Raw genomic sequence first — 18,717 nt, 5'->3', positions numbered from 1 at the left:
TTGTCTTCGAGCATGTTGGTAGAAAAAATCAACTTGCCGATATTTTCAAAACACCACTTGTGATAGAGCCTTTCTTCCACATCCGTAGGGAACTTGGTGTTCTCGATATCTCGAATCGCGTTTATATATATATATATATATATATATATATATATATATATATATATATATATATATATATATATATATATATATATATATATATATATATATATATATATATATATATATATATATCATGCATGTCCATTCACTAATTTTTAAGTGTGGGCTATGTGAGGGCACTTGTCGTCTATCACCATTGGAGGTAATGTCGTTCCTATCCATTTGACCTATATTGATCACCAATGTATGTGTATATATACTTGTTCTTTGTAATTTTTGACATTCATGTTGCTGGTTTGAACTAAATGTGATTCATTTATGTGCTTGAATTATGCTTGAACTTGCTTAGGTATCATATTTAACATGCATTCAACGTTAAGAATTTTTTTGAATCTCATGTCTGCTAACAATTAATACGGGTCCCAACAGGTCGACCTATGAGTCGACTCATCAATCCTAGTATTTCCCTCGAGTCACAACTGGTCGACCCATCATTGAGAACCTAACCTTGTATTTCCTTCGGGTCCCAACAGGTCAACCCATGCGTCGAATCATCGTTGCCCAGAATCTAATCTTTTGGTATTTCAAACATGAGTGTGTCGACTCATTACACGTGTGAGTCGACTCTTCGCTTCCCAATACAGAGACTGCATTAAATTCGAGTCCCACTTGGTCGACCCATGAGTCGACTCTTCGTTGCTAGATACGACACATATGACTCTTAATTTGGTCGACTCAGTTCTCAAAAATCCTTTCTTTTCTACATAATCAATTCAATTGGTCACTTGGTCTTCTCCCTCTCTCTATGACTCTCTTCCACACAAAAACCCTAAGATCTCCTTACTAACAACACTCAAATGGCTTCAAGAGCATTTGGAAAAAGATCTGCTAGAGGACCCTCTTCTAACACTGGGACTGCACCATCTCGACCGAATGCTCCGGTAACTGCTTTATCCTTACTCTCTGATGATCTTGCTGAAACCTATGAAAAGAAGTTCAAAAGCAAAACAGTTATAAAGCACTGAATCACTGAATATAATGAGGATTTGTTCTTACCGTTAGTGGCTAGACGCATGCACATTCCAAACATTGTTGAACGTATAAGTTTTCAAGAAATTGATTTGTTCTTAAACTGTATCACTGAATATAATGAGGATTTAGTCAAATTGTTTTATACTGGCGTGGATGAAAAATTTGAGGGTTTTAAGTTTGCATGCAATATTGGTAATAAGGTTATTGAAGTGAATGATGACGTTTGGAAATCTCTGTTTGAGATCTCTCCACTATCGTCTCCAAATGACCTCAAGATTACCAACACTGTGTATGCTCCAGACTATGAGTTTAGGAATGCCTTAAACCAAATGTTGAGGAAACTGTTTCCTCCAAATGTTGTTCAGAGCATTCTCTTCCCTACCAATGTGACTACGGGTGAGTTGAAGCCTCTTGACAGGATCTTACACTGGGTTGTGACACATATTCTGCTTCCTAAACAAGGAGGTTGCTCTAGAGTGGACAAGGCCGAAGTACACCTGGTTTATATGCTGAAACACAAAATAAAAGTGAATTGGTCGTACTACGTCGCAAGTAGGATATTTGCTCTAAAGGAGTCAAGTAGAGGCACTGCTCTCTATTATCCCTCATCTATTCAAAGTATCCTTAATAGAGCAAATGTTTCAGTTCAAGGAATTCTATATAAACCCATAACTACAAATCAAGAATTTTGTCAGAAAACTTTGAGTTTGATGGGCTACACTTGGGATCGTACAACGCGACTATACAAGACCCGTAAACCAGTTCTAGGTACTAATGCTCGGCCTGTGGAAGAATATGAGGATGATGATAATGATGATGATGATGAGGAGGAGGAGGATGAGGATGAAGATGGTAAAGATGAGGAATAAAATAATGAAGACACCTCTCAACCTATGGAGTACGATCAACAAGTCACTGACCATGGTTATTGGCTTGGTCCTACTCCTGGACAACATCTATCCCATAACCAAGGCCGAGGAGATAGGAAACACACCGGATGGACTAACAACCGTTCATCCTATATGCCCACACCCTCTTCTCAACCTGAAAAGTCTGAAGTGATGGATATGTTGAGAAACATGCAAATACAGCAACAAACTTTTGCTACAGTTCAAGAGGAGAGATTCGCGGCCTTGCAGGATCAGCTTCAAATTCAAGGTGACAACTTTGCATCTTTTGCTTCCATCCAAGAGGAACAATATTCGGACCTAAGGAGTCAAATCCAAACCCACAGTGACAACTTTAATAATTTTTCCTCCACCATCCTACAAAGGATTGATAGCACTCATCGCACTCTCGCAGGATCCATAAACACGCTTAACACGAACGTCATTGCCTTAACCAACCTCTATGAAGAAGAGAAACCTTCGCGTCCACCCTACGTATATAGAGGGAGAAATGACCCGTCCCGAGGACGACGACCTTAGATGATTGTTTAATTCAATGCATTTCTATTTCCCTATGTTTACATGTTATTGTAGTTACTTGTTTGTCTTAAAGTTTCTGTTGAACTATTATTGTAATCTTATTTACTTATTTTGTTTTACTCCGTGAAATATTTATGCCTATACTTCTTCCATTGATTTCATGTTATGTGCATGGTTGTTGATGTTTATATGTTGCAAAGTCGATGACTAAGTGATTCTGAATATCTTTACTTCATGTTGACCGTTTCATTGTTTCTTTTTGATGTTGACAAAGGGGGAGAAGCAATGGAAACAAACACAATAGCTGATTTAGAAAATTTAGCAGATAGATAATAGCAGAATGTTTGAAGGCATGCATAAAATCAGGGGGAGGATGTCTATCAAAGTACGCGTTTGTGCCATGGTTTGCCATCATCAAAAGGGGGGAGTATGTGAGGGAAAATATGTCCAGTCCTTATTTTAATGATGCCAAACCTTTCTAATCGCCCACAACGTGTCTTTGGATAGTATCATCATAGTATAGAATGCATTCATCCTCCAACATGTTCAAAATATAGGTTCAATGTGTCCGAGCATATAAGAGCATATCATAGATGTGAATCATGCACTTAATCATAGTAAATATCCTAGGGTCATAGGAGATCGGTTTAAATTGGTCAAAATACATCTCAAAACTCATTTTGGGGAGTTTAAGTATAGTGAGTCGACTCATGACTCGGAGCAAAACTCTCGGGTCTGAACAGGTCGAGCCACAGGTCGACTCAATCCTGGGAAACCTGAATGAGTCGACTCATCCACTTCTTACGTCGACTCATTGCCTATTTTCATTTGAACCATGTAGCCACGGGTCCGAACAGGTCGAGTCGTAGGTCAACTCAACCCTAAATTAAACTCTATTTGAGTCGACTCATCCCTTGTTTGACTCGACTCATCACCTGTTTTACTTAATTTTCTGTTGTGTAACTTTGCAAAATATTTCTGTTATGTTTGTTATTTGGTCCATGCAACATATAAATATTCATGTGTCTCTTCTTCACAAAATAACAAGAAAAGTGAAAGATATACACCAAAGTCCTCATCATCTTCATTCTTCATTGCATTTCTCAATAATCACTCATGATAATCTTTGTTGAGCATTATGCATTGCTATTGTGATAACGTCCAAATAAGATTGGTTTATGTTGGTTTGGGTTGAGGCTTTGTGTGGGTTTTTCTTGAATAAAACCATTGGGGTTTTGTCCTCCAAGAATTGGGGGTTTTCGCACTAACCTTTGCTTCGCAGATTCAACTGAGTGAAAAGTTTGAAGAACGGAAGGTTCGGTCAAACAAGTAACAGTAACCAGAGGATTATGAAGAAAGCTCAGGGTTCAAGCGACTTGCGTTCGAAATCAGCTGAACTGAAGTTTTGGAGAATGTGGCATTCTTGCAATAAGGTAGCGGTAATTTGAGGTTTGTTCGAAGCGCTTGAAGGACTTGGTTCAACTCGAATCAATGGGAGAGAATGTAATAGGATTTGCAACAACTCTAGGGGTTGATTGGTGGTGATCATTTGTTCTCTTGTATTGTATTTACAATGTGTTAATAAAAACATCTCAATTTTAGATTTAGAATTGAGGGCAGACTTACCCTAAGCGAGGACGATAGGGAAACTGCCTCAACAAATCCGGTCTTATTCTCTCTACCTCTTAACTCTTTATATTCTACATTAATTACATTTTATGTGAAATAAATAGTAAAATCAATACCGCTTGATTGTTGTGCATATTAACTATTCGATAAATTATAGCAATCACTTTGATTGGAACTGAGTAAAATTTTGCACATTCAATTTGAGTGAAATTGAAACTTGGTGCGGAATGCACACCAAGTGTTCGATGAAATTAATCTCATACAAACTTAGTAATATTATACTTGATCTCTTATTGTGTTTAAGCATTATTAGAGGTAACGATATCAAGGATTATAGTGGTTAATCGATTGATTTAGATAGTGGTTGATAATCTCTATCTTAAGTAATTCCATTTGGTTTCACGCATATCCGATCTTTTCATTAACGGATCGTTTAGACTATTATAATCTAGGGTGCTTTCGCAACCGTTGAAAACATTTTTAAAAAGCGCTAAATTTCAAAATTGATATATTCAACCCCCTTCTAGATTGGTACTGTCATCTAACAATTCTGGTTTCCTTAATGATCCCAGCAGATGGGTTAGTAGCAGTTATGTTATCCATTAGGGTTTGGAGAGGACTATCCTCTGCCTAATTTTCTTCATCGACGTTGGGCATGGTTTCATATTCGTCATTATGCCCATCTTCGTCATGATTTGGAATTTTTCGGGAAGAGTCATCTGGTTTTGTTTGTTCTTGCTCTTCTACGTCTGGGATTTCCATGTCACGAGGTTTTGTGGCTTCGTTATCGCTTTCAGAGGCAGTTGAGTGAAGTTGATTAGGAAAGACATGGTTTGGAGTTTTGTCTTGTTGAACTTAGACAAGTTGGTTGACCTTGCTAGTTGATCCTTTGTTCGACCATTTATTAGATGTAGGAAGAGCATAGGGAGTACTGGTGCTTTTAGGAACTTCATGCCTGATGCTAGAAGTTCTAGTACAAAATTGATCGTCCTACAAAGAAAGAAAGAAGCTAAATCATTAATATTAGTCGAACATAAAAGTATGACGAAAGAAAGGTAAAATGAAGTTGAGATACCTTGAGTCCCTCTGCACCATGACTAGAGTTGTCACTTTCAGCATGCTCAAGTGCAACAGTCGTTGGTTTAGGACCAACATCAGTGACATTTTGAGCAGTTTATTTTGATGGTTTAGGTGTTGCGTAGGATTGTTGTGGGGGGAACAAAATCATATGCTTTCTACTTCTTCTTTTTCTTTCCATGTTTAGAAGTGTCTGGCTATAGATCTTCGGGATCTGATTTGACCAGTATAAGTTTTTGTTTTTTAGGAGTTTGAGGAGGCTTGAACAACCTGAAAATAACAGAGGTATTAGCACAATGTAAAATAAATGTGAAAATAATGAAACCTTAAAAATGTGTGAATAATAATTTTAGTGTGGTCTTCGTCAGATTGTTCTCCTCATTCTGGTAACCACTTTTGGCTGAAGCGACAACTTTCTTCGCTGCAACAGTCTCCTTTGCAACATTGCTTTTGATTTTAACAGCTGAGAAGAGATATGAGTGAACCAAAAAGATCGAAGTCAGGGGAACATATAAGATAAATTTCAAAAGAAACAAATTGAAGGATCCTCCCATTTCACACCTTCAAGTATTGGAGTAAGGACACAAACATGTTTTATATCAACATGAAGGAAACCTATGAAACTGTCCAGAGTGAGCTTAGTCAGAACCACCCATTTGGCAGGTTTTGGGGAATCTTATCGAAGAAATTTTATTGAATCCTCACAGACGAACCATTATGGGAATGGAGGTCCAAATGCTAAGTCAAGGTCAGCGCTTGGTAATCATGGGAAGTTTGGTGGTTGAAGTTTAAAAGCTAACTCATACTTATTTTTGGGTTTACACACAAATGTATTTTTAAACTAGGAAGTTTCTCTAGAAACTTATCTTTTAAAATAAATGTTGCCTCACAGATGGTTCGGCTTAGATCATCAAGTATGTAGGCATTTTCAAAGTATTTTTGGAATGCTCAAATCTCCTTGATCTGAGTTGTTATACCTTTCTTGCGCATGTCCTGTATAGAAGTAAAAGCATCAGTTAGATGTTGAATAAGGGCAGAGACGTAGAAGATTTCATTGGTGTAGTAATTTCTCCACCAAGTGTAAAATTCTTGTGTGCAGTAAAGTGATGGTCGAAAAGAGTTAGGCTTAAGTTTGGCAACTTTAGCATATCGAGATAGATGTTTGTCACATTTACCCTCAGTGAATCACATGCTTTAAAGGAAGAGGGCACTTTTTATGTTATAGATGGATTTAGGCATTAATTGTATGAGGTCGAATTATCGAGAGACAAGATTGGGCTGATAGCTAACCAAGGTTATCTGGTTCTTCGAAGGTATGAGTCTGGAGGTAATCACCTTAGGAGTGAGGAACGCCTCCCATATAGCCAAAGGTTCTGCTTCCTGATCGATCGAAGAGGCAAGAAATTCTATGGTAAACCACTCAGGGCCATGGGTTCTGTTGGCGAAGGGAGCCATAGAAGAAGTGAAGTTGTAGCATTTTACGAACATCATCATATATCTAGAAAAGGAAGCTTGCAAACTTGATCCTTCGTCATTTGGAGTCATATGAGCCAGGCATGTCACTTCGACTTGTCTGTGTTTTATCTCTTCGTCTTCTTCATTAATGGTGTTGTAGGTTGGGAGTGAGGGCTCAAAGGTGGAATGTAACCACAATTGGAGTAACCAATATGGGCCAGCTAGTAGCAAGTTCATCCCCGGTTTATAGGTCTTTAGAATTTTTGACATCTTCTCATAAGGATTCATAATGAGAACCTAAGATCAGTTAACTTAGGCAGATGTTGCATCCAACATGCAGTTGGTTCGCCAAGGTTAAAAATCTCTTCGCCACTTGAAGAAATTTTGAGCAGAAGATACAGCGTGATAACCAAAGTGCCAGGAAGGCAATGTTCTCTTATGCAGAAACTTCATAATTTTCAGTATTGTGATGGTCAAATATATAATGAGTGAAGGTGGTTGTGTTGGTATCAAAATTAGTGGTGTTTTTGTTCATGTCGCTCGGGTGAAAGACTTCTCCGATTGGTCGAAAACCAACAATAACAGCAATGTCGAAAAGGTTAGGGGTCAACATTCCGTAGGGGAAATGGAAAGTATTGTGAGTATTATCCCAAAAATATAAAGATACTATTGACATATTTTGACTATATCTTGGCCCTACTTTCGGTAGTTGAATCATGTCATAAATACTCATTTCTTTCCACAGTTGACTATATTTTGAGAATATGTACGTATAAAATACCATATTTTATTCAATGTCAATTTATTTACATTAAAATCATTTTTATGCTATTTACCTTCCTGTCGAAATTTTGTTCTCTCTTCATATTTTCCATAAATTCTCTTTGCATTTCTTTTAATTGTAACATTATCATCGAAGAACGTAATAGTAAAATAAACTTTAAACAAAAAACTATACACGTATGTCATAGGATCAATCTAGTTGATCCTGTAAGTAACCAAAATATCAATTTTGAAAGACTCATGCTTGTTTACAAAACTCCAAGGTAAACACAAGGTTGATCATGATATTGTTTATACCATTTTTTAGATTTGTGAAAATGTTTTTGTTGTATTCGGGTTGGGGGAATACAAGGATTTGATAAAGAAGTGAGTGCATTAACATCTTTTTATTTGACGAATACAAAGTTGTTCTTTTTTTTTAAAATATATTTTTTATTAGGAATTAATTTTTATTATTTGCCATAAGCCTCTAAAAAGTCAGGAACGGTCCTGATCCCTTCCAATGTATGGATTTTGATATATGAGTTTCAAGACATTTGTTTTCAACTCCATTTTCTTCTGTTTTGGTCCAGGTCGATTTATGTGATATACTCTTTATGGACTATTGTTGTTCATCGATGGTGGTATAGGTTGATTAACATGTCCATCCATGTCTTCAGGTGACGAGTGTTGAAACAATAGAAGGACATTGTGCCTTTTACAGAGTCCCACATCATTTTTTCTTAGAATTATAGAATGATTTATAAAGCTTAAACATGTAAAAGGTATTGCATCAGTGGGTTGGGATGGAAGTGGGTTTTTGAGAACAAATCATATTTGCAACAAAATGGACTTTAGACCTTAAATATTTTTCCAAAATTTTAATTAATTAAATAATAATTTAAATTATTAATTCTCTAAAAAATATTAAAAATATTAAATTAGTTAAAAATATTATTAAATATTAAAATATCCTAGTCATCAATGATAAATAATTAAACTAATCATTATTGCTATGTATGTAAAAGTGGAAGGGACCCAAAAATCTAAAGACCATCAAATTAAGGGATAAAAATCATTGATTTGTAATAGGGTGATCAATTGTTTAAAACACACCAACTAGAATGACTAAAATGCATTTAAACCAAATAAAAATAAAAGTAATGAAATCCTTCTCTAATTTTTTTTCCAATATTTAATAGTTACAAATTTCATCCTTACGCCTTTAACTAATTTTAATCGCTAAATTTATTTTTCTTCTATCATAATTTGTTTTCTAATCAAATAAACTTGCTAGTTCTCAATTTTCACAAAGTAATCTAAGGAAAATCAACTTGCTAGATATAAAATTGTAAAGAACAATTTCTTAATATCTTTATATAAATAAAAATTGTAAAAACCTTGGTGCTTCACTCATAAGTTTTTTTTATAGTAATATGGTACACCTTTATATGAATGCAAGATGGTTTGAAAGCGTGTGAATTGCCAAAATATGGTACACCTTATTGTTTGTTTATAAACACATGGTTTAGCTCCTTGCATAAGATAGAAAATGTGTGACAAAGACATTACACCGAATGGCCATGTTTTTCTTGCATGATTACAAAAACAAATTTGGTAAAATACATGAGAAGCAGTACTATTAAAGTGTCGATGTTCCAACTTCCAAGCAATCTCTCTTTATAAACATGTCAAATTTGCTTCCATCTTTTCACCTACAACTATGACCCAAAAGTAGCAGCATATCACCAATATGGGATGGCTTAAATCGCTAATCTCCCCATTGAAGAAGATCTGGGTTCGACTTCATTCAACAAATAAAAGGAGTAAGTATCGGTTCTCGTATATTCATTTTATTGATAAATACAAAATAATGATGATCACATTAATTATTACCGATTATAATTTGTTTTTCTTGTGGAAAATAGGTAGAGGAATATACATCTTATATAAGGATGTGAAGTCATGTCCATGTGAAGATGTGCAAGTTCTCTGGTCAATATTGGTGGAGTCAGGCGCAACCTCTGCTTCTTTGCCATCAAAATATACACATTAAAACTTTAGTATATTTGGCAAGAGAGAAAATGTATATTGATATAGTTTTCCTTCAAATACTGTAAATATTCAACATTTTATGTGCTGATTTCTGGTGGATTAATTCTACATGATTTCTATAGAATGTGTTTTATTTTTAGTAGTTTAGCTGGCAAAACGAGCTTTGAATTGATTGTATAAACTATTCCCTCTTGAAAAACAAAGTAAACATATATTACATGTTTAAATACTTTGCGAAAAGTATCTACTTTAATAGGAGATAACATGTCCAATTAAAAGAGACTAGAAGAAGGGGTCAAAGATGTTGAATTGTAATTCCTTGTGTCGAAATAGGTTGTTCGACAAAACAAGGAAGTGTCGAACCATCTACTGTGTTGAGTTGTGTTAGTGTCGAAGTGTCAAAGCATGTTGCTTCACACACAATTTCGACTTACGCCTATTTTAGTAGTGTTAGTTATTTTGGGTTTTTATAGTTTTGGATTTTGCTTAGAGGTCCAAGTTAACCTAAATCTATAAATAGAATGAGTAATCTTTATTCTTGTAATGAGGTGAATAGAGTATTCATAACATTGTAATTCACAGTATTTGCAATAGCAAAATGAATAAGAAGTTTTCCACAGTTTGTGGGCAGAGAGAAACTCTGCAGAATTTTAATTCTTTTTCTCCTTCATCGTTCTTTACTTTCTTTCTCTCTCTCCATTGTTCTTCTCTTTTCATTGTTATTATGTGAATGATAACAATCTTGTTCATCAAGATTGATTGAAATTCTCCATAGGTTTTGGTGGATTTCCAACATTTGGTATCTAGAGCGCCGGTTTAATCGATTTGTGGGAAGAAAATCACCATGGAAACGAATCATCCAAACGGGCATTTTCCAACAAATTTTCCTATTCTCAAGAACAACAATTATGAGAATTGGTGCAAGCAGATAAATGTTGTATTCTGTTATCAAGACCTTTGGGATCTTATGAAGGAATGAGTAGTAACGCTTGCAGAAGACACGACAGATCAAGAAAAGGATGCACATAAAGAATCGAAGAAGAAAGATTATAAAGCTCTCTTTATAATCCATCAATGTGTTGATGCAGATAACTTTGAAAAGGTTAGTGATGATGAGTCAGCGAAAGAAGCATGGGAAATTCTGGAGAAATCGTTTGGAGGCGCGAAGAAGGTGAAAGAGGTGAGGTTACAAACTCACAAAAGAACGTATGAATTGGTTCAGATGGAAGACAGTGAAAGCATAACTGATTTCTTCACCAAGGTTACGAAACTAGATAATCAAATAAAGGTATGTGGAGAAGTGTTGACATCAAGATCTGTTGTTGGAAAGATCTTGAGGTCGTTGGCTCCAAAGTTCGACCATGTAGTAGTAGCCATAGAAGATTCGAAAGATTTGTCAAAACTGACAAAGGAAGAGTTTCAAGGGATGCTTGAATCTCACGAACAAAGAATGGCTGAAAGAGCTGCAGGAAAGTCGAATAGTGATATGGCTTTGCAGGCGCAATCAGCAAAAGAAAGGAAAGGCAAAGGAAGTTGGAATGACAACAAAGGCAGAGGAGGTTACAACAATTCGACTGGTCGAAATCAGCAAAAAGGAAGGAAGAGGTGGTGGTCAAAAGTCAGACAATAGTCACATTTAGTGTTACAACTGTCAAAGGTATGGTCACTATTCTAGTGATTGTCCAGAAAAGCAGAAGAATCAAGAAACTTATGCAAAGCTGGCGAAACATAAAGAAGAAAAGACGTTGTTGATGGTTACAACAAAAGATGGAGAGAGATTCAAGGATCAGTGGTACTTGGACTCAGGATGCTCATCACACATGTTTGGGAGGAAAGATTGATTTGTCAACATAAAGCCCTCAATGAAGAACATGGTAAAATTTACAAATGACAATACTCTAGCAACTGAAGGTGTTGGTGATGTTCTGATTATGAGGAAAGATGGCAAGAGGTCAGTAATTTCAAATGTGTTGTACATACCAGGCATGAAGAGCAATTTGCTCATCATAGGACAGTTAGTCGAAAAGAACTACAAGGTGTCGATCAAAGACAAGATGATGAGAGTTATCGACTCAAATGGAAGGTTGATCTTGAAGGCTCCAATGTCTCAGAGTAGAACCTTCAATATTGAACTAAATGTGATGGAGCATAAGTGCCTTGCAACAACAGCCAATAGAGATGAATATATATGACATTATAGACTTGGTCATCTCAATTTCAAAGGCATCAGATATTTGAAGAGAAGAAATATGGTTTCAGGATTACCAGAAATCGACATTCCAAACGAAGTATGTGAAGAATGTGTGCAGGCGAAGCAGCACAAGCACAACTTCAGTAAGGATGCAGGAAGCAGGTCGAAGGCAATTCTTGAAGTCATATACTTTGATGTATGTGGTCCTCTCTAGGTGGATTCAATTGGAGGTAACAAATAGTTTGTTATATTCATAGATGATTTCAGTCTAAAAATGTGGTCTTACCATATCCAAAAGAAAAGTGAAGTGATCGAGGTATTTTCCAAGTTTAAATCTATGGTCGAAAGACAGAGCGGTCGAAAGATCAAGATTTTGAGGACTGATGGTGGTGGAGAATATGTGTCGAAAGACTTCGACGCATTATGTGTGAAATAAGGGATTGTACATGAGGTGGTGTCACCCTACACTCCACAGCAGAATGGAGTCGCAGAAAGGAAGAATACAACCATCATGAATATGGTCAGAAGTATATTGAAAGGCAAGCATCTACCCAAAGAATTATGGGGAGAAGTGAGGCTAGCGGAAATATACCCGAACCCAACGCACGCTCAAACATACAACAGAGTCGCCATCGAACTTTATTTATCCAAAGAGAAGGGAAAACATTGATAAAACTCGGGGGAAAGAGATATACTGGGTAAGGAAGTCGGTTATGCAAGGGGAAGGTATTAGCACCCCAAACATCCACGGTACTCCATGGAAACCGTTTTGATTATTCTCGCTCGAATAGGTGTTATATCTAAAGATTACTCACAAAAGAATGGGAAAAGGAAAAGAAATATATAAAGTGCTCAATGAGGATTAGGGCCCTCATGCCTACGTATCCTCATAGTGCAATGAGGAATTCAGAGCTTCGTAGTTCAAGGAACTAGAGGCGGGAGGTGAATAGGAATGTGATCAAAGAATGGTCTGAACCAAAGAATAGTGTTTTGAACTCCAACGAGGGTGAAAAGATGAACCCAAGAGTAAGGTGGCTATTACTAGTACACGGGCTAGTAGGACCGCCACTATAGGGTAAAGCCAAAAAGACGAAGAAATAGGTGTTTGGGCACAATCCCAAACATCTCTTGGTTCACAAGGTGATGCAAGAAGGAGCACAAAGAGGTAGTGTATTTGGCTCAAAGGTAACTGATATATTATATAGTGAAGGAAGGTAGAATATGAATACATCATGGAGATGAATGAAATGAAGTGACCAAAGTCACAAAATTGAATATTTGGTGACAAGTGACTAAAGAAGTATTGTTTGAAATCGAAAGGTGAAAGTGTAATGGAATCCATAAGAAAAATAAAATTCATACCATAGAGGGAAACATCTCTAACCGCTATGTTGACTAGCAGGCCGCCACTATAGGGTGTTTAGCCAAAAAAGGAAGGAATTAGATGTTTGAGGTTGTAGCCCAAACAACTCTAGGTAGAAATGCGGACTACATTAGGTGTCCTAAAAGGATATGTATGGAATCCCAAAGAAAATTCATTTCGATGTCAAAGAGACAGTATGTCACCAGGTGAATGATTTATGATGGAAGGTAGATAATGGATAATGAAAGATGTGAACGGTGCCCTAAGGCGAAGGAGGAATAATTAGAAGTATGCTCGCCAAGGATTCACATCCTCGTGCCTACGTATTCTCATTGTGCAATGAGAAAGTCAGAGCAATCGTAGTTCGGAACCACGAGAATAGAAAGAAAGTCATTTGCCTAAGCAACGGGGGCTCACAAGACAAACACCAATTCGAGGAATGATGACAGCACGGTAGTGCAAAGAATAGTATCACTTGTTGGGGAAACCATTAGTTTGAGATCAATTAAGGATAGTATCTTGGGTCCAAGAAGGAGATAAACTCTGAATTGAAGAGTGAAGGTAGGAATTTACCAATACGTGGACTAGCAGGCCGCCACTGCAGGGTAAAGCCAAAAAGAAAGACTGAATTAAGTGTTTGGGCATGGCCCCCAAACAACTATCGATTGAGGAGACGGACTATCGTTAAGACGTCCTAAAAGGATAGACAAGGAGTCCAAGGAGAAGTATGATTGATCTCAAAAAGATGGTATAGACTGCATGAATGGAGAATGATTGATTGAGCAATAGATAAGGTAGATTGATAAATAAGATAGATTGATAAATAAGATAGATTGATAAATAAGATAGCTCGCGAAGAATATGAATTCTTTTGCCTACGTACCCTTATTGTGCAATAAGGAAATCAGAGCTTTCGTAGTTCAGCCCTCTAGGGCTAAAAGCAAGAATGATCGAAGGAAAAAGGATGATTGAATAGAAGTGAATATAATGGATAGATGAATTGAGAGACTTGACAGTCGATTGATAAGAATCACATGAGAGTCTATGAATAAGGGTGAAAGCTTTGAATATTTGGGGCATATGCCCCATACGCAAAGTCGATCTAGACGAGGATGGGAGAGACTCCGTCTCGTCATTCCCTATTACTTAAGACTTGAAGTGCATGATAATTCTCTTGACTGACAAGTTGCTGGTGAAGAATCTTCATTGTTGATCCTTGCGTTGATGTTGATTTTGTGTGAAGAAGACTTGGTAATTTAATCGATTCGTATTGTACTAAAGTCTATGAATAAGGGAGAACGCTTTAAATATTTGGGGCATACGCCCTATACGCAAAGTCGCTCTATATGAGGATAGGAGAGACTCCATCTCATCATTCCTTACTACTTAAGGCCCGTTTCGTATAACTTAAATCGTGGTTACCAAGTGTTAGCCTTTGATTTGTCTTGTATAATCCGCTGCTTGGTGTGACTGAGGATGCCTTGATTGGAGATCTTGACTTGAGGCTTCGGGCTCCACAGCTTAGAATAAAAGTCTCATTAAGTGACCAAGGGTCTTTTGGTCACTCAATTTAGACTATGGGATGATACAAGTTCAAAGGATTTAATGGATCAAAATTTCTTTTGATCAACTTAAATCGGAGGGTTTGTTTTGATTTGAAATTTTTGGTTAAAACTTAATCTATGGTTAGAACTGGTTACAAGCTAATCCTAAGGGTACATGCCATGGTTAGTCAAGAATTTTGATTAAAAGTCCATGTTAAAATTCCTAAGGGAACATGTCATGGTTAAGATTCTAAGTTAAATTCTATTCCTAAAGGTGCATGTGATTTTAGGAGTGAAAATGTCCAAAATTACCCTTAAAGGGTAAAATGGTCTTTTGTCTGATTTTATGGTTATTGAATTTAAAATTCTAATTAAACTCATAATTGATCCAATTAGCCTAACTTCTAACAATTAACAAAAAAAACAAAAAAAAAAACAAAAAAAATAGCGAGCCTTTGCAAAACAGAAGGTTTGTAGGCCTGATTTGGATGTGCAGAAAAACAGAGTAAAACATAGTCCAATATTCATGGGCTTCAGGTGCCAAATCCCAATTCAGAACAAGATTCTCTTTAGTTAGGGGGTGCAGCAGAAAAGTGGAGTAAGACAGTACTGTATTGAGCTTGGACTATGGAAAGCCCAATCAGAAAATAAGCCCAAAGGTTGGGAGTTGTGTTGGAAAAAAACAGAAGAGTTTGAATGTACGCGCCTTTTTCCAAGATAGTTCAGGTCGTCGGTGCCGGAGCTCCACCGCGGACCACCGTGTCGGAAATCGCTTCCGGCGGCGGTGGCTACCGGAAATAAAAAGCGGAGGCATCTATCTCTTCGTCTCCACCTCCCGAACAAGGATCCACTCTTAAAATTCTCCAATTTCTATCCTAAATCCACTAATGAGACTGAATCCTCAAGAACCCCTAAAAATTCAGATCTACAATACTCCTCCATGAACAAGATTCGGAGCTCCTTACGATAGGGGTTTGTAGTAGCATGATGGGATATTCAACATAACAACCAGAAATGCAATGAAAGAAAGACCTACCTCCGAAGCTGAGAATTGCTCCGGTGAGTGTTGATCGGAGAAGATGAGGATAACGAAAAATCACTTGTACAAGAAGATGAAGTATTACTTTTATCTTCCTCTAACTTTCTTGTTTTCTGAATCTTCTTCTTCACAAAAACTGTAGTAAGATGAGGTTTAGCTCACTCTTCTTGAAGCTTCAATGTGAAGCTTCAATGGAGTTTTGGGAAAATTGAGCTTTGAGTGAGAGGGAGTGGATTCAGAGAAAGGTTGCAGAGAATTGAAGATGATGAATGCAAAAGTGTAGCTAGCCTCTAGTGAATGGTGAAGAGGTGAATTTATAGAAGTTAGGCTTGGGATCAATGAGTTTGGAATTAGGCTTGGGGTTAGTTAAAAGAGGTTTGGAGTTACTTGGAATGAACTCAGTGAGTTTAGGTAGTTAACTCACTGAGTTGGAAGTTAGTTGATTAGTTAACTTAGTGGAAATATGTTCAAGTGACTGTTTGTGAATGGTTATTGTAGGTGACAATTTGAATGAGATTAGCTTATCATGACTTGCAATTGTAGGTTAACAGTGGTTGTGTTGTGTTATGTGATTTTGGCTTTGGTTATGATTGTGCAAGTTGAAGTGTTGGTGGATTTTTCTACACTTGGTTTACTGCAGGTTTGATGTGTTCACAATGTGTTTGGTTGAATTTTGATGAAGTACCAAACATTGAAGCGTCGACGGATATTCACGATTTTTTCGGTGTTCATGCATGGGCCTACTTGCCTTTGATTGCAAGCCTCAATGATGGAGGATCATGTTTCATCCCAAAAGTCCCCTTCTTACATCAAACAAGGGATGAGTCGACTCACACAATGATATTCCCAGGGTTGAGTCAACTGTCGACCTGTCCGGACCCGCGACGAAAAGACTGAAAGAAAAAAAGGAAATGAGTCGACTCAATCATGAATTTCCAGCATTGAGTCGACCGGTAGGTCGACCTGTTCCGACCCGAGGGAACCAGGTTCAAATAGAGAAAGAGCATGAGTCGACGCAAAGGGTGAGTGAGTCGACTCACTCAAGTTTCCCATAATTGAGTTGACCGGTGGGTCGACCTGTTCGGACCCGGGGGGATTGCGTCGAGTCGTGAGTCGACTCACAGGGCCAAAAACCTCCAAAAATGAGTTTTTTTGCAATGTTACATCTTTTTGCTCCTTTTTTGTATGTAATGAATATTTTAGGGGTAAAAATGCATGGAGTTGACCAATTGAATGAAAACGACTCGGCTTAATGCATGAACACGACCACAAATCAAACCCGAGATTCATAATTGACACACGAAGGTGAGAAACGGGAACCCAAGGACCAAGCATAGTTACATGACAATGATCAAGTGAATGAATGGAGGTGGGTGGAAGTTACGAGACCAAGGACTCAGAATATGGCCAAAAGACTCGAGCATCAAAGGGGGATAAAATGGACAAACCAAATATCGAATGCTGAGTGCGACACACTGGGATCACCTGAGATTTGGGTTTTGGGGTGCCTCGGGGCAAGTCCAAACCAAGCATTTCAGTTGTTATACAAACAAACCAAAGCCATGCAAGCCAAACACTCGAAATCCATGGTAATTAATAGTGCTTATGCATGAGTTAGTAATGCATGCGAATGAATCCTAGTCAAATGGTTAGATGGGAATATGAAGAAAGGGGAATGGAAATTTTGGGGTATAACAAGAAGCTGTGTTGACTGCGACATATATCCTGAACAGATGTCCGACGAAGAAGCTAGAAGGAATCACGCCAGAAGAATGTTGGTCTGGTGTCAATCCTAGCTTGAGTCATCCGAGGATGTTTTAATCTATAGAATATAGACATGCGTCAGATCAGTTGAGAAGAAAACTTGATGATAAGTCGAGTCAGATAATCCTGATAGGATATCATACGACTGAAGGATACAAGTTGTTAGACCTAGTGAATAAGCAAGTGGTGCTCAACAGAGATGTGATCATAGATGATCTTAAGGAGTGGGGTTGGATTGAGAATGTCAAGAAAGATTCAGTGAGAATCTATTGTGATGAACTGGCTAGTGAAGTCGAAAGAGAAGTTCGACAAGAAGAAGTTAGAGGTGAAGTAGGTCCAAGCAGACTTCAAAGAACAAGACACATGCCTGTAAGGTTACAAGAATATGTGATTACTTCAGATGATGTGGTCAATGAAGAAGGTGAGCTGGTACATTATGCTTTCTACACAGATGTCGAACTAGTCAATGCAGCTAAGGCATTGAAAGATTCAAAGTTGATGAAAGTAATGGACGAAGAGTTGAAGTCAATTGAAGTCAACAACACTTGGTCACTTGTCGAATTTCCCCAAAAACAAGAAGGAAATCGATGTAAAGTGGGTATACAATGTGAAGTTGAATCCCAAAGGAGAAGTGACTCGACACATGGCGATACTTGTGGCAAAAGGATTTCTTTAAAAAGAAGGAATCGACTTCGATGAAGTTTTTCACCTGTTGCTAGGATCGAAACAATCAGGTTGTTTGTTGGTCTGGCAAACATTAACAACTGGAGGATGTGTCAGATGGATGTGAAATATGCATTCCTTAATGTCCCCTTAGAAGAAGAAGTTTATGTTGCATAACCAGTTGAGTTTGTGAAATAAGGCGAAGAAAGAAAGGTGTACAGGCTGCATAAAGCCCTATACGGACTTAAATAGGCTCTAAGAGCTTGTAACAAGAAGATAGATGGATTTCTAAGGGAGAAGGAACTTGTGAAGTGAAAATCTAAACATGGAGTATATGTAAGAATAATCAAGAGTGAATTGCTTATATTATGCCTTTATATTGATGACCTGCTGATAACAGGTAGCTGCAAGAAGGAGATCGAAGACTTCAAAGGTGATCTCAACAAGGAATTCGAAATGTCAGATCTGGGTGACATTTAATATTTCCTTGGCATCAAATTCTACAATAGTGGTAGAGGTTTGATGATGCACTAAATAAGGTGTGTAGGTGAAATACTCAAGAGATTTGAGATGCAAGATTGCAACCCAACTTTGACTCCAGCTGAGCCCAT

The 18,717-nt window shown here is 37.4% G+C and overlaps 1 long non-coding RNA gene across 1 annotated transcript; it reads left to right on the top strand.

Annotated features, from left to right (window-relative positions):
- Positions 1 to 8,979: 8,979 nt before the first annotated feature.
- Positions 8,980 to 9,666, top strand: LOC127129047 (uncharacterized). Its single transcript, XR_007806132.1, has 2 exons — positions 8,980 to 9,313; positions 9,416 to 9,666. It is a non-coding gene; the product is annotated as an uncharacterized LOC127129047 (long non-coding RNA).
- Positions 9,667 to 18,717: the final 9,051 nt, after the last annotated feature.

This window comes from Lathyrus oleraceus, chromosome 3 (genome assembly GCF_024323335.1).
Source record: "Lathyrus oleraceus cultivar Zhongwan6 chromosome 3, CAAS_Psat_ZW6_1.0, whole genome shotgun sequence".
Classification (NCBI taxonomy): domain Eukaryota; kingdom Viridiplantae; phylum Streptophyta; class Magnoliopsida; order Fabales; family Fabaceae; genus Lathyrus; species Lathyrus oleraceus.
This window is presented reverse-complemented; position numbering and strand designations above follow the sequence as displayed.